Source organism: Lygodium microphyllum, chromosome 3 (assembly GCF_053477565.2).
Source record: "Lygodium microphyllum isolate KBCC chromosome 3, Lygodium_microphyllum_v1.1.10, whole genome shotgun sequence".
In the NCBI taxonomy this organism is placed as follows: Eukaryota; Viridiplantae; Streptophyta; class Polypodiopsida; order Schizaeales; family Lygodiaceae; genus Lygodium; species Lygodium microphyllum.
Window position 1 is genome coordinate 115852567 of NC_141137.1, and position 14744 is coordinate 115867310.

Here is a 14744-nt window from a genome sequence, read left to right on the forward strand (position 1 = left end):
TTCTCGTGCTTCACTCAATCATACCAGGCACAAACCTCTAGATCCTACCTAAGGGGGTAAGAGAAGGGATTCATATACCTGGATAGAGTGGTGGGCTCGTCATTGGTGCGATCGAATCGAATCAGGCGGTATCTCTCTCTCTCTCTCTCTCTCTCTCTTTCTCTCTCTTTCACACTGAAATGGTTGCAAATGAGTCCTCCCTTGGCCTCTTGGCTCTTATACCACTTCCCGGGTATGGTGTTGATGGCCCCAATCACTCACTTGCCGATCTTAAGCATTGCAAGTGAGCTTTTTGCCATTTTTGCACGATTTTTTCCCTGTTTTGCCCTGTTTTGCAACAGTAAACCCTACCCTTCTCCGGTGCGATTTCCTAATCCTATCCTACTCTAAATGCAACAAGAATCGAAAGCAAAATACTGAAATGATTTCTCCATGTATCCTAATCATCAAACAAACAAAATAACCCAAAATACTTACTTGTTTTGAAGATAAAAAACACCCAAACTTCCTACCTATCTCAAGCTCCAGTTCGGGGATGAATCCCTTACTTCAATGCTCGATATGAGGCGCGCAAGTGCTCGAGCTTGAATCCGTTGGTCCCGGCAATGGAACCAAAATGTGGGAGCTTTCGCTCAACCGCCAAGATCCACAGACCGCTTATTGTTTCAAGCATTCCAAGCTAGCTCTAATGGCTATCTCTCACCTAGCTGACGCGTGTCGATCCTACGAGTGTAGTGAGCTTACCTTAGTGTCGATATGAGTTGTCTCCTCTCTCCCACACACCGGTAGCTCCACGATCCTAGATGCTAGGTCAAGTATCCTCAAGCCTCCTCCACCTCCAAGCTCCATCCTCCATAGCCAAGCGCACAAGAAGAGAGAAGGGAAGAGAAGAAGAGAAGAGGAGATGGTGAAGAGCTTCACCCTCTTGATCCCTCACTCTCACACACACTCACTCCCTCACACTCTCACACTCCCTCTCTCAAGAGCACTCACAAGCAAGAAGGTGAGAAGGAGAGAAGAAGAAGAAGACTCCTTTTGCCACACACCAAAGAATGATCTCTTATTCACTTTTTGAACTTTATATATACAAACCCTAAAATCCCATGGGCACCCATCCCTTTTTTACATGACCAGCCATTGTGGCAAGGTCCTTTTTCCGTTTCCCTCTTCTAGCCTTGTGCCTCTAGCCTACACCCATCTAATATTTTACAATTGGCACAGGAGGGAGCCTGGTGCTCTTTTACAAGAATTTTTCGAGTTTTTTGAGGCGCCTTTTCTTTTAAGGTTGCGCTTTTTGCCCCAGTTCATCTTTAGAGGCCGCCTGCGTGTCTTTGCTCTTTTCCTATCTTCCTTTTGCTTTTTCCTCCATTTTTCCACCATCTTGACTTGGGGTTAACTCTGTGTGTGTGTGTGTGTGTGTGTGTGTGTGAAGCCCATAAAGAGAGATATTTGGCCAATTGTAAAAAGACATTTCAAAATTGAGCAAGTTTGGAGAGTAGTTGTTATTATAAAGCTATGATATTCACAATATTTATTGAAATTCACTATGAAAATAAGATGATTTTTATCTATTGTAAAATTTATATATTTTTTGCATGATCCATGAGACTTGTTGTATGAGTACACACGTGTAACACTGGTTACATTATACTTGGTAAATAGATGGAAGAATACTAATGTGCTTAGTGATATGTGGCGAGCAGATTATTATATAAATAATCTTTAGGTGAATCTATATAGCAAGTATAATGTATAATAATATGCAAGCACATGATATTTTTTACTATCAAAATTATTAATTTATTTATGAATTACAAGTTTAAGCTTCTTTAGTAGTACCTTTAAATGAATCATTGTTTTTACTATTAAATTATTTGATTTAATATATTTAATAAAAATAATAAATTTAAGATATATTTTATTAAAATAATCTTTCTTTACAAAATTCTTTGTTATTTTCTTTACGTGGTTTATTTTTAGAAAGCTTTTCTAGCTTTCTTTATAAAAGCTACACGCAAAGGAGGAGACTAGGATAAAGTATCAAGTTCATTATTTCTCCTCATTCAGAGCGTTTGGAGTCATTTAGGGGGTTTCGGTTTTAAAATTCTTGGGATTTAGAGCTTTTAGAGTTGTTTTGGGAGTGTTGACATGTTTGGAACATGATGGTGATGCCCAAACATCATGATTCTGCACATAAAATTCTCTATAACCACTACATAAAACTACATGAAACCTCTTGACATAGAAAACCTACTATTTTGATTTAGGTTTGTATTTTCTATGCAATTAGGTATATGATATGAATATAAATAGCTATATAATTCAATATTCGATAATAGAGGATGACAAACCATGGCTTTTGTCACGGGGGAGGTTGGGACCTATCGTGTGTTCTGCCTTATTCTTTATGATTTTTTTAACTTATTCGATTCTTTTATGTTTCATAGCATTGCTTATATTTAATATTTGAGATGCTAGATTCACCACGTGATATAATTCCAATAGTTATAGACTCAAGAGGCTCTTTATATGTTTGGAATTTCTCGTGAGTACAGCTAAAATATTATATTATAAGTGTGACCCTAACCTAATGTTGGACTTGGGAGGTCCAAAACAAATAAAGAATATGTGAATAAGTGACCCTAACTTGTGAGCATGAATTTTCTTTTGGATCAATTTATAATGACCTGCTTAAGTCAAAGTGCAAGTTTCATAAGTCATAGTCTCACTGGTGTTTTTTTGGATTAGCACTCACTCAAACTCAAAACTCATGACTTGTGAGATTGGAGTTTTTGTTATTAGTTTGTAACTCACTCCAAATGCAAAACTCATGTTTTACAAGTTAATAAGGTAATGTAAAAAAGGGGTCTTGAGAGAGACTCTCAATGCTCATATATCCCAAGAGAGATGAATGGATACTACCAAGCCCATAAAGAGAGAGACACACACATGTGGCCAATTGTAAAAAGAGGGTTCAAATTTCAAGTTGAGTAGGTTTGAAAGGTAGCTGTAGGCTCATGAGGCTCTCTACACATTTGAGGCTTCCCTTGAGCATAGCTAAAATAATATAATATGAATGTTACCCTAACCTAATGTTGGACTTGGGAGGTCCAAGAAAAATAAAGAATATTAGGTGCTCCACGCCTAGATTCTCCGAACACTTTGTGCCTGTGTTCTTCCAATGTTTCATATGGCAAGAGGGTTCATGGGAGATTAGTATAATGAATATAGACTCAACTTTAAAATCTTTGGTGACATACATTCATGTGTGTGTGCATGCAAGTGCATGTGTATATATGAATGAATAACACACACACATTTTTTTCTTTTTTCCTCTTCTCTCTCTCTCTCTCTCTCTCTATGTATGTGCACACACACACACACACACACACACATGTATATGTATGCGTGTTTAATATGTATGTCTATTTGTGTGGTCTCATAAATGTGTATCCTCTCTCGCTCTGATTTTTTCTATTTTATCTCCTTTATTTTTCTTCCTCTTGTCTCTCGTCTTTCTTCATCTTATAGGTGTGCATGTCATGTATACATATATGTATGTGTATGCACATGTATATATGCGTTGCATGTATATGTGTATGTATATATTTGTGTATGGACAAATGTGTCTACATATATGGGTACATGCATGTTTGTAAGTGCATATTTTAAAGTGTGTATTCATTCTCTCTCTCCATTTTTTTCTCAATTATATATATATTTAGATGCATGCAAGTGTGCATATGCTTTATACATGTGTGTCTATTTGTTTGGTCTCATAAATATGCATACTCTCCTCTCTTTCTTTTTCTCTCACATTGCTTTTTCCTTGCCTTTTGTGTGTGTTGGGGTAAAAGGCCCTTGGGCCTGCCCGTGTACAGTGACTGCCCATATTCTTTATTCATATATATATGAAAGTGCAGTAAGACTGTCATAACATTGTTGACAATACCTACATTGTGTGTGCTCTTCTCTCCCGTGTCTCCTATATCCCTTTCAACTGGTATCAAAGCCACTCCTTCGCGAGCTCTTCCCGGCATCTACACGAGGTATGAGATCTTGTTCTCTCTCATTCTTCAGTCCACATACATGGTTTACAAGTTGGGGCAGCCATTGATGAGCTTCCCTCTTGAAGCTTGACGCTTCCCGCCTTGCTTAGCTTGTTGAGGCTTTGTTTGGGCCTTCATTGGCACCTATTGAGCCCCCTTGTGGCTCCCTTGAGCCCCCCTTCATAAAAAACGTGATCAGCCCCCTTCAAGATAGTTTGTGCCATTTTTTAGCAGGCCTTGGACAACACGTGATCATTCTCTAGCTCCCCCACCCACTTGGGTACTCATTGGCACTTGATCTTGGTCCATTGGACCCCCTTTGCCCCTGCACTTGGCATTTGACTTGGCATTGATTTGTGGGCTGATTTGCTTCAGTCCAGACTATTCACAGATAGTTTACAACAGTGCTACATTAGCATTTTATGTTTGGGCCACATTGGCATTGACATTGGTCGCCCGGTTGGTCCCGAATGCTCCCCGAATGATGTGGGAATGTATGCCTATCATGTGAGATGGTTTTGGAGCTGATATTGCTCTGTCTTACACAGTCCATAGGCAGCCCAAAAAAGGGCAGCCCCCTGTCATTACATTTTATGCTCATGCTACATGGTCATTTGATGCCCGATTATGCCCAGTTGGTGCCTACATGTCTGTGAATGTATGTCTATGAGTTGGCACTTGATTTGAGCTTGGTTTGAGCATTATTTTACTCAATTTTTAACTGTTACTTGCTGCTGGAAACTTCAGGGCTGAAGCTATTTATTCTACAGTTGGATTATGCCTATTGGTCACAGGGTGCTCTCGGCTACTCGGTATGATGTCATGATGTATTTGGACTATGCCACATGTCTTGATTATGCTCCGAAATGCTTTTGAGCTGAGACTACAGCTCGATTTGGGTTTGAGTGTCACTTCTTTGCAGTTGGCATTTCATCTATGACATGGTTTATGCCTAGGCTACCCAGTACAGGTTATGATGTCTTGGTGAATGCTTTATGCTTTGGCTGTGGATGGCAGTTGTTTGAGCTCATCTCGACATTCGTTTGAGTATTTCCTTAAGTAGTTGGACATTGACTTGGATTTTTCCATTATGACTTGGCTTTTTCCGTTATGACCTTGGATGCTATATGGGATTTGATGCTCTGATTATGGATCTTGGCTATTACTTGGATGCACTTACAGGTATTGAGCAGTGAATTGCTCCCTTGTTTTGGCAATTGCCTATTGAGCTGTGATTGCTCGTTTGCATTTGATATGAGGAATAATTATTGATCAGTGGAATTGGATAATGCTTGGGATTTACAGTTATGGCCATCCTGCTTCTCTGTTGTATGGCATCTATGCTATTTGGGCTGCTATTGCCAGTGTATGTCAGGGAGCAGTTGATCTTTATGGCCACTCATGTATGCACATGGTCTGTTGCTATGTATTTTACAGAGCCTCTTACCTAGATGCTTTTGCACAGATATTTGGGCTTTTATTGGAGCTTGATTCTTGCAAGTTTATTTGCCACCTTCCGTTCTTGGTTGGACATGTATGTCAGTACATGGTATGAGACACTACAAAGTTATGTATACTCCTATGTTTCGGGGATGCTTATGCATTTATGGCTCCAAGGCATGGTTATGCTTTTATGGCTGCGAGCTATAGTGGTTGGATATGTCATGCTTTTGTCTTCTAGGTTTGTTCGTGTGGGAGCTTTTTCATCTGTGGTTGATGCCTTTGTGTTCTCCCCTTTTGGTTTGGATGAGTCCCCATGCAGCATGCTATGACAACTTCGAGCTCTTCTAATCATGCAAACAGTCCTCTTGATGAGCTTGTTCTCTCTTATGAGAGTTCCCCTAACTCTTTGAGCTCCTTGGATGTATTAGACAGCCGTGCTCATGCTATTACAGAGCAGTTGTCCTCTTCTATAGGTTTTATAGGTTCTATTTGCTTTCATTGTGGAAAGACAGGACATGTGAAGTGTAAATGCTTCAAGTGGATTAGAGAGAAGAAAAGATTGCGTCGTACTAGACATGAGAGCAGAGCTAGTAGGTGAGAACACTATTGATAATGGTATAGTGTATGTAGTTACCCATGATGATGTAGCTAAGCCTAGATTTTTGGCATTGTGTTACCCTGCAGATTACTTGCCCAGTGATACAGCCTATACCTTTGATTGGCTTTTAGACAATATGGGATCTTGCCATGTTACTTCGCATAGAGCTTGGTTCTCTTCTTACAGGGAGGTTGACAGATGTATTTATTTGGGCCTTGAGCAGGATTGTCATGTTATTGGTACAGGGGATATACACTTGACTTTGCCAAATGGGTCTTCTCTTATGCTCCATGATGTCTTCAATATACCTACGCTCAGTAAGAGCCTGATCTCTGTCAGTCAGTTGCATGGTGCAAGATATTATGTCTCTCTTGGGGATACTTCATGGAAAATCTATCGTGGTTGCTTGGTGTTAGCCAAAGGTGCTAGATATGGCAGTGATTCTGTAGTGCATGTCTCTCATGTGGGAGATTCTATGGTTACAGTTATGTAGATACCACATGCATTGTTATGGCATTGTCACTTAGGCCATGTACAACACACTGAGATGGATGCTTTATGTGATATGGGCTTATTGCCTACTCTTCCCCATGCTACTTGCCCTCATTGTACTCATGGTCCGTGCAGAGCCTCTTTGGCTTATGGCGATCATGTGAGGCATGGTCCTCTAGATCTAGTCCATGTTGCAGTATATGGACCTATGCCTTCCCAGTCACTTGGTGGAGTATCGTATTTTGTGACCTTCATGGATCATGCTACCCACCGTGTTTGGGCTTACCCTTTGGTATGGATTGAGGATGCTGTTACTATGCTTGACATGTTTATGGATTGTGCTGGTAGTAGACCTAGATGCTTGCAGATGGATTATGAGAGTCATGCTAGCTCTCCCAACTTACGGATCTCTTGTCAGCAATATGGCATTGATTTCTTATGCCCCCGATATTATGGGATTGCTCATGGCATGTGCTTGACCTTACATGCAAAGGTTTTTGCTATGCTTACCATAGTTGGATTGTCTTATGGACTTTGGGCTAAGGCCCTTATGACGGCAGTCTACTTGGTTAATAGGATGCCGTGCTTGACTTTGGACGGTATTACATCGCATGAGGCATGGAGTGGTATGAGACCCTCCTATGATCACTATGTCATGCAGATGTCTTCTCCTTGGGTTATGGAGATGGTAACTTTACGGCATACAAGTTTTGGGATTTGGATGCCTAGTAGGTTCTACGCAGCCGTCATGCTGTCTTTTATGAGATGCAAACACCTATCAGGCCTCTTGATGTGCGTTCAATGTGCTTTATGGTTGATTCTATAGCTGTATGTCAGTCTTCCCCTTCGTTGAGGCCACATACTATCTTGAGACCCCATCTAACTTATGTCTGGGATGCTAGCCCTCTTTCAGTGATTGACTATGGAGAATTTGGACACTCTCTACTATCTTGTATGTGCCACGCTGATGCTATGCACTACTCTGATGATGATGATGTACAACCTTGCACTCATGAATTGTGCTAGATTTCTTCTTTGTATGGAGCTGTGGAATCACTTGCCTCCTGGATGTCTTGGACTCGGAGATTCCCAACACTTAGCAAGGGTGTATGAGGGAAGGTAAGGTGTGAATGAGCTACAGGGCAATGGAAACCCTAACCCTAGAAACACAGTGAGGCTATATAAATAGTGTAGAGGCCACTCTCAAATATAGGGAGAGTGTATCAATTGTACTTGTGAACAACTCGTTAAGAAAGATCTTCTTCTTGTACTTGAGCTCTCTCTCCCTCTTGTGCACACCTTCTCATGCTGTCACTCTGATATTTCAACATGGTATCAAAGCCATCTCTGATCCATTGAGATTCCCACAATCACATCTTGGCTTAAGTGCACAAGACACTTCCATTTCTTCAACCTATCCTTCTTTCCACCATAGCCAATTCTAACCTAACTCCATTGGAGAAGCTAGTGTGAGCAAAGGAGGCCATAACTGGTTCTAATTTCTTTTGAAGACTTCTTCCTTAGATCTAGGCACAACATTCTAGTAGCTCAAACCTAACATTATTGGGCAAAAAAGAAGGTGGCATTGTAGAAAACACAGAAATAGGCACAATCTAGATAGTGTGGACTTCAACAACTTGGTGTAACATGAAAAGAAGGCACAATCTTGATTAGCATCATGGGGATTTGTTACCCCCCTGTGGGCTACTTAACCATGAAAGAGTTTCTTGAAATTTGGCCTGCTAGCAGCCACAGTCAGAAAGCTTCAAGTTTTTCTACTTCAATCTTAATCACCTTGAAAGCCACTAACACTAATTATAATTAGTGATTAAACTTCTTTAGAGTTTGTCACAAACTTAGAACTTCCCTTCACATGCTGGACACACTTAATGGGCATCAATAAGTCCACCAGAAGACCGATACATCACATCTCAAGTAAGGCATGAACTTGGGATCAGTGCTTGTAAAGCACTAATGCTCTACTTCTTAGTCATAATCTTGGTTTAACTCAGTTGTGGAAGGCGTTTCATGTCTTCAAGAGATTAAGTGGGTCATGTTAAAAGCTTAACTCTCACTATTGATCATTGTAAGAGTATGTGTCAAGTATAAACACATAGACCATTTTCTTCTCTTCATCTAATCCATTTATCCGAGTTCACATTAATTTTTTTCAACTTGATTGCTTCCACTTGTGGTACCAAACTTGTAAAGGAATAGACACTGCCATTGACATTGTGAAATCAGTATAAGACCTTCCTATCATGGCCTATGCTGATGTGAAACCTCAAATCCGCAAGTTTGATGGGAGAGACTTCCACACATGAAATAATAAAATATAAAATGATGGAGAGTGGCTATCGGCCATTCATCAAAGGAATAAAATCCATTGATCCATCCAATCTTATGGATGTTGAAGATGATGAAGAGCCCAAGCCATAATAATGTTGCACGTAGATGAATCTTTACTTCACCATATTGACTAGCTTGCAACTGCAAAAGGGAAATGGGATGAATCTATGGTGCAAGAGGGAATAATTCCAAAATCTCTCTCAAAATTGAGTTCTTTAGCTTGGAGTACAAGGAAGGAGAAGATCTGGGAAAGTTCATTTCCCAAATGAAGAGTCTAAGGGCTCAATTAGCTTCAGTCCAAGCTTCAGTTTGCTGAAGAAGATGCCCTTGCAATACTTTTGAAAGCTGTAAGGAAAGTCATTCCAATCCTTCTCACTACCCTAACAAATGTACCAAATCCTACACTTGAAGGTATCATTCAGTCTTGTTTGGATGAGGAGAAAAGAAACCAAACAAAAGACAACAGATCCCAGCATCTACCTCAACAATCCAACTCTTAATTCATATTATGACTACTAAATGATCATTTGCGAAAAAAAGGGACATATTGTAAGCAATTGCTGGAAAAAATATCTGAACATGATGAAGTGTAAAAAATGTAAACAAACATGGCATATCACAAGTAAATGTACCAACTCTCTTAAAGTTCCCCAGGAATTGGAGGCCAACTATGTCTCCAAAACACACGATGACCAACTTTTCTAGTCCCCATGATACCATCTTTCCATAACATCATTATAGCCTATTTTATAAAGGCATCCCACTAATTCATTGAGGGGGGAACCATTTCCATGCTACGTAATCCAATGTCACCCTGGCATTGACGGGGGGTGTTAGAAATGTAGCATATGAACCCTGAGCAAGCAAGGGTGCATGAGGGAAGATAAGGTGTAAATAAGTTGTAGAGCAAGGGAAACCCTAACCCTAGCCCATAGTGAGGCTATATAAATAGCCTAGAGGTCACTCTCAAATATAGAGAGAGTGTACCAGTCGTACTTGTGAACAACTCATTAAGAAATATCTTCTTCTTGTACTTGAGCTCTCTCTCCCTCTTGTGCACACCTTCTCATGCTGTCACTCTGATATTTCAATAACACACACACACATACATACATGAAATCTCAACAATTAATGTTGGGCCCTTTGCAAAGTGCACATCATAATAGTCCTGCAAGACACTTGAGTTAGGTATCTCTAGTTTGAAAAGCTCATGTTTCAAGTGTACAAATTACATGACATAGCAAAGGGATAGAATCTAGGGAAAAAGTAGAAAGCACACAACAAATATGAGAAGAAAAAAATTGATTTAATCTCAAACAAACTAATACAAAGATGGGTCTATCGACTCGTGCACTTCCACTATGAAGCTTAGATGGCTATCTAGATAGATGATAGGGAAAAAGCTTAAGGGTAGTTGGAAGAACTCTAAGTGGGATTGACAATGGCTTTGGAGGGATCTTCCTTTTATAGCATGGGAAGGTAGTCTAACCAGTCCATCTGACCATATTATGAGCCTTTCCCTAGTTGTCCATGGAATATTCTAAGGAATTTCCTTTATCTTCGGGTCACAAACACTGCCCTCAAATCCCAAAATAGGGGTCCCTAATAATTCCCACACCCCACATCTCAGTGTATTGTGCCTCAGTTGCTATCAACACGACTACTCTATCCAACCCAAAGGATAGATCCATAAAGGTCACCTTTTTACCATTTGGTTGCATAGACCTTATCTAATATATAAGTCAAGACCCAACCAATGTCTATGCTTACGCATGTCTTCTCCTCATAATGGGGGCCTTACAACATAGAGTACCATGGATCATCATTGGCATATTAGGAGGGTGGGACAGTGAGCATATCTAATAACCCCCCTCAATGTGAACCATATCCTCAACCCAATGCCAAGTCTCTCAGTATCAACTTAAAATAGATCCTTCATAAGATCTTTGATATGAAGATATCAGCTTCATTCTTCTTTGTTGGATAGTAGACTATCTCACTATCCCATCCTTGATCAAGTCACACACATAGTGCTACTAGCTCTCAATATGTTTGGTGCATGCATGAAAAAATAGATTTTTGGCAATGATGATACAACTCTGATTGTCACATCTTAGTACTATTGGATCTTTGTCTTGTACTCCCATATACCATAGGATTCTCCTTAATCATAATGCTTCACATGTAGCAAGGCAAGCTGCCTTGTACTATGATTTGATAGAAAACAATGGCATGTCACAAATCACACACAAGAGGAAGATCACTCAAGAACACAAGAGGAGAGATGGAGGCCAAAACATTTCCTTGCTCGGTTTTTCTTATTCTTGCACTCACAATACAATGTGCATAAAGTATAGATAAGATGCAACATAAAGGAAAGTGGCCCACTAAGTCAAACAATGCATAACTTATTATACTAATCGATTGGTGCTATAACTAGGTGTTTTATGTTGGCGCAATAAAATAAATATAATAAGTGATAAGTCAATGCCCTTGTGGGGATCATAATGAACTAATTATGTGCTAAGTGTAGATGTATGGACCCATCTATCTAGGTGGTCCATCATCAATGTTTGCACATATTGAGCTTGCCATCTTAACACTCCCCCTCAAGCTCAATTGTATCTTTGCAACTCCAAGTAAGCTTCAAAAATTTCGAAGCTTCTTTGCATCCAATGCTTGCCATCTTAACACTCCCCCTCAAGCTCAATTGTATCTTTGCAACTCCAAGTAAGCTTCAAAAATTTCGAAGCTTCTTTGCATCCAATGCCTTTGTGAAAATGTTAGCTATTTGATCATGTGTGTTGACGTATACCAAGTCAATCTCTCTTGCAAGTACCTTCTCTCTCAGCAAGTGGTAATGCACCTCAATGTATTCCATCCTAGCATAGAACACTCGGTTCCTAGCTAATTATATGCTACTCATGTTGTCACAGTTTATGACATTTGGACCATCTTCTTGCATATCCAATTTATCCAAAAACTTTTGCAGCCATACCTCCTCACATGTTGCCATAGCAGCACCTCTATACTTAGCCTCTGTACTCGATAAAGAAAATGTAGGTTACTTTTTGTTGCTTAACTACTACACTACCAAGGGAAAATATGAATCCACTGATAGATCTTATGTCAGACATGCTACTAGCCCAATTTGCATTTGTGTATCCAAACATCTATATATCCTTACCTACCTCATAAAAATGTCTATAATGTAGACTAGACTTCATAGACCTCAATATGCATCTCTAGATGAGGCTTTCTAGGCATTTGCATAAACTGACTGATAAGACTAACAACATAGCTCAAGTTTGGCCTTGTGATAGTCATGTAAATCAAAATTTCTACTATCCTCATGAACATAATAGCATCTTATGTCTCATCCCAACATTAGTAATCAACTTTATATTTTTCTCCAATGGCACTGAAAGAGGCTTATATGCTATCATACCATACTTGGACAACATATCCAAGCCATAGTGCCTTTGGAATAGCCATATACCATCGTCATCTGATCATCTCAATACCAAGAAAGTACCTTAGCTCACCCAAATTCTTTATCTCAAACTCCTTTTTTTTAAAATCCACTTCAGTAATTCCACAATCATTGTCACTTGTAATAATCAAGTCATCCATATAGGTGACTATGATGACCAAGCCTACATTTCCCTTTCTCACATAAAGTGAGTGGTCAACATCAGAAACATAAAATCCAATGTTAATAATATACTCTTTGATCTTATCAAACCATGCTCTAGGTGCTTGCTTCAATCCATAGAGTGCTTTCTTTTACCTCCACACATATGTGAGATGCTCTAAATCCTCATAACATGTAGCTTGCTGCTCCATATACACCTCTTCTTGCAATTCACCATGCAAGAAGGCATTCTTGACATCCATTTGCTAAAAACTCCAATATTTGGCTACTACCAAAGAAATCACACATCTAATAGTTGCTATCTTTGTAATTGGTGGACTAAATATCTCTTCATAATCAATGCCATATGTTTGAACATAGCCTTTTGCAACTAGCCTAGCCTTATAACTACTAACAGAACCATCTGTATTATGCTTGATTTTGTAAACCCACTTATAACCAATAGTTTTCTTACCCTTAGGCACAATGGTACTAGATCCCAAGTCTTATTGGCTTCTAATGCAACCATCTCCTTATCCATTGCTACATCCCAATGAGCATGACCAATAGCGTCCTCAAAACAAGTGGGCTTAACATCCTCAGTCACCTTTACCATATAAGCATAATGGTTGGTTGCATAACCTTCAAAACCAAATCTTTGAACATGTTATTTGACCTTGCTAGATCTGCATATCATTGGATCACTCAACGGAGACTTTACATTACTATGTACTCTCTGTACACTTGGTGTCCTAATTGAAGGAATATGGAGCTCATTATCCAAACTCTTTAAACCATTGGAATCTCCATAAAATCCCAAATGACTTGTAGATGCATCATTATCATCTGACACTTTCTTATTCCCTTTGTCTTTACCTGCAACACTTGTAGATACACACGAGGATATGGGGTTGCTCTGACTGTAGATGTAGTACCAGATGGTGTTTCTGGTCCACTAAGGCTCTATGATTCTTGCTTTTATTTTTGTATATAACTATCATCATCATCCAATCCATCACCACTAGATGCATACCAATTGCTTATCTCATAAAAAATAACATCCTTGCTCACTCTAAATTCACCTTTGATAAGGTTATAATAACAATAATATCCTTTTTCCTCTAAAGAGTATCCAATAAAAATGCATTTTTCAACCTTTGGATCAAGCTTCTTTTACAGATCATTTGGCACATGAATATATGCAATACAACCTAACACTTTTAAGTGTGACACGTCATGATTTTTGCCTATAAAGTACTATTCAAGGGTCATCCCATGAATTGTAGCTGCGGGAGTTCTGTTCATAATATAGATAGCAATATGAATAGCTTTTGACCAACAATATCTTGGCATATTCTTTTTGGCCACCATCTTTTATCTTCATTATGTCATGGAGGTGATGCATAGTTTTCATGTTGCAATTTACCAATGTGGATATCATCCTTCTTAGCATAATGATGAGCTGCAATATGACCTGTTTTTCCATAATAATAACAAACAATACCATGATTGCCAGAATCTATGTTCTATTATCCACCTCTTTCTCTAGAGAGTCCCTTGCCTCTAAAGTTGCCATGGTCTTCTAAAACCTGCATTTCATCAAATTGTTGATTTGACTTGTTTTGCTAATTATTATCAGCACATCCCATACATCAATCTCTTGAAGAGAATCTACCACATTCCCTTCCTGAACTTGAGTAAAAAGCTTGAACTTATTCACCACTTCTTTCAGATGGTTCACCCTACATATTGATCTCTTTCGTAATCATGAGAGAGACCAACTCATCAAAATCTGGAAATGGCTTCTATACATATACAAAAGTGACAAATGATTTCTAGACCTTCTCATTATTAAGGTCACCCAAAGCAGATGAAATCAAATCATCATCATCATACATTGCATCAATCGCTATCAAAGCATCTGCAATGCTCCTCACCTTGAAAACATACTCATTGACATATATTTTTCCTTTCTTCAAAGTATTCAACTCTTGCTTGAGTTGAATCTTCCATGACTTTGTATTTACTGAAAATATGTTTTGAAAATTTACCCAAGTTGCATATAAAGTTTCTACATTTTTAATATGCCCCAACATAGTATCATCAATTATCGTAGATAGCTAATATATCACATTTTTGTCATTTTCATTCCATTCTTTTTACACCTTTAATTTATTTG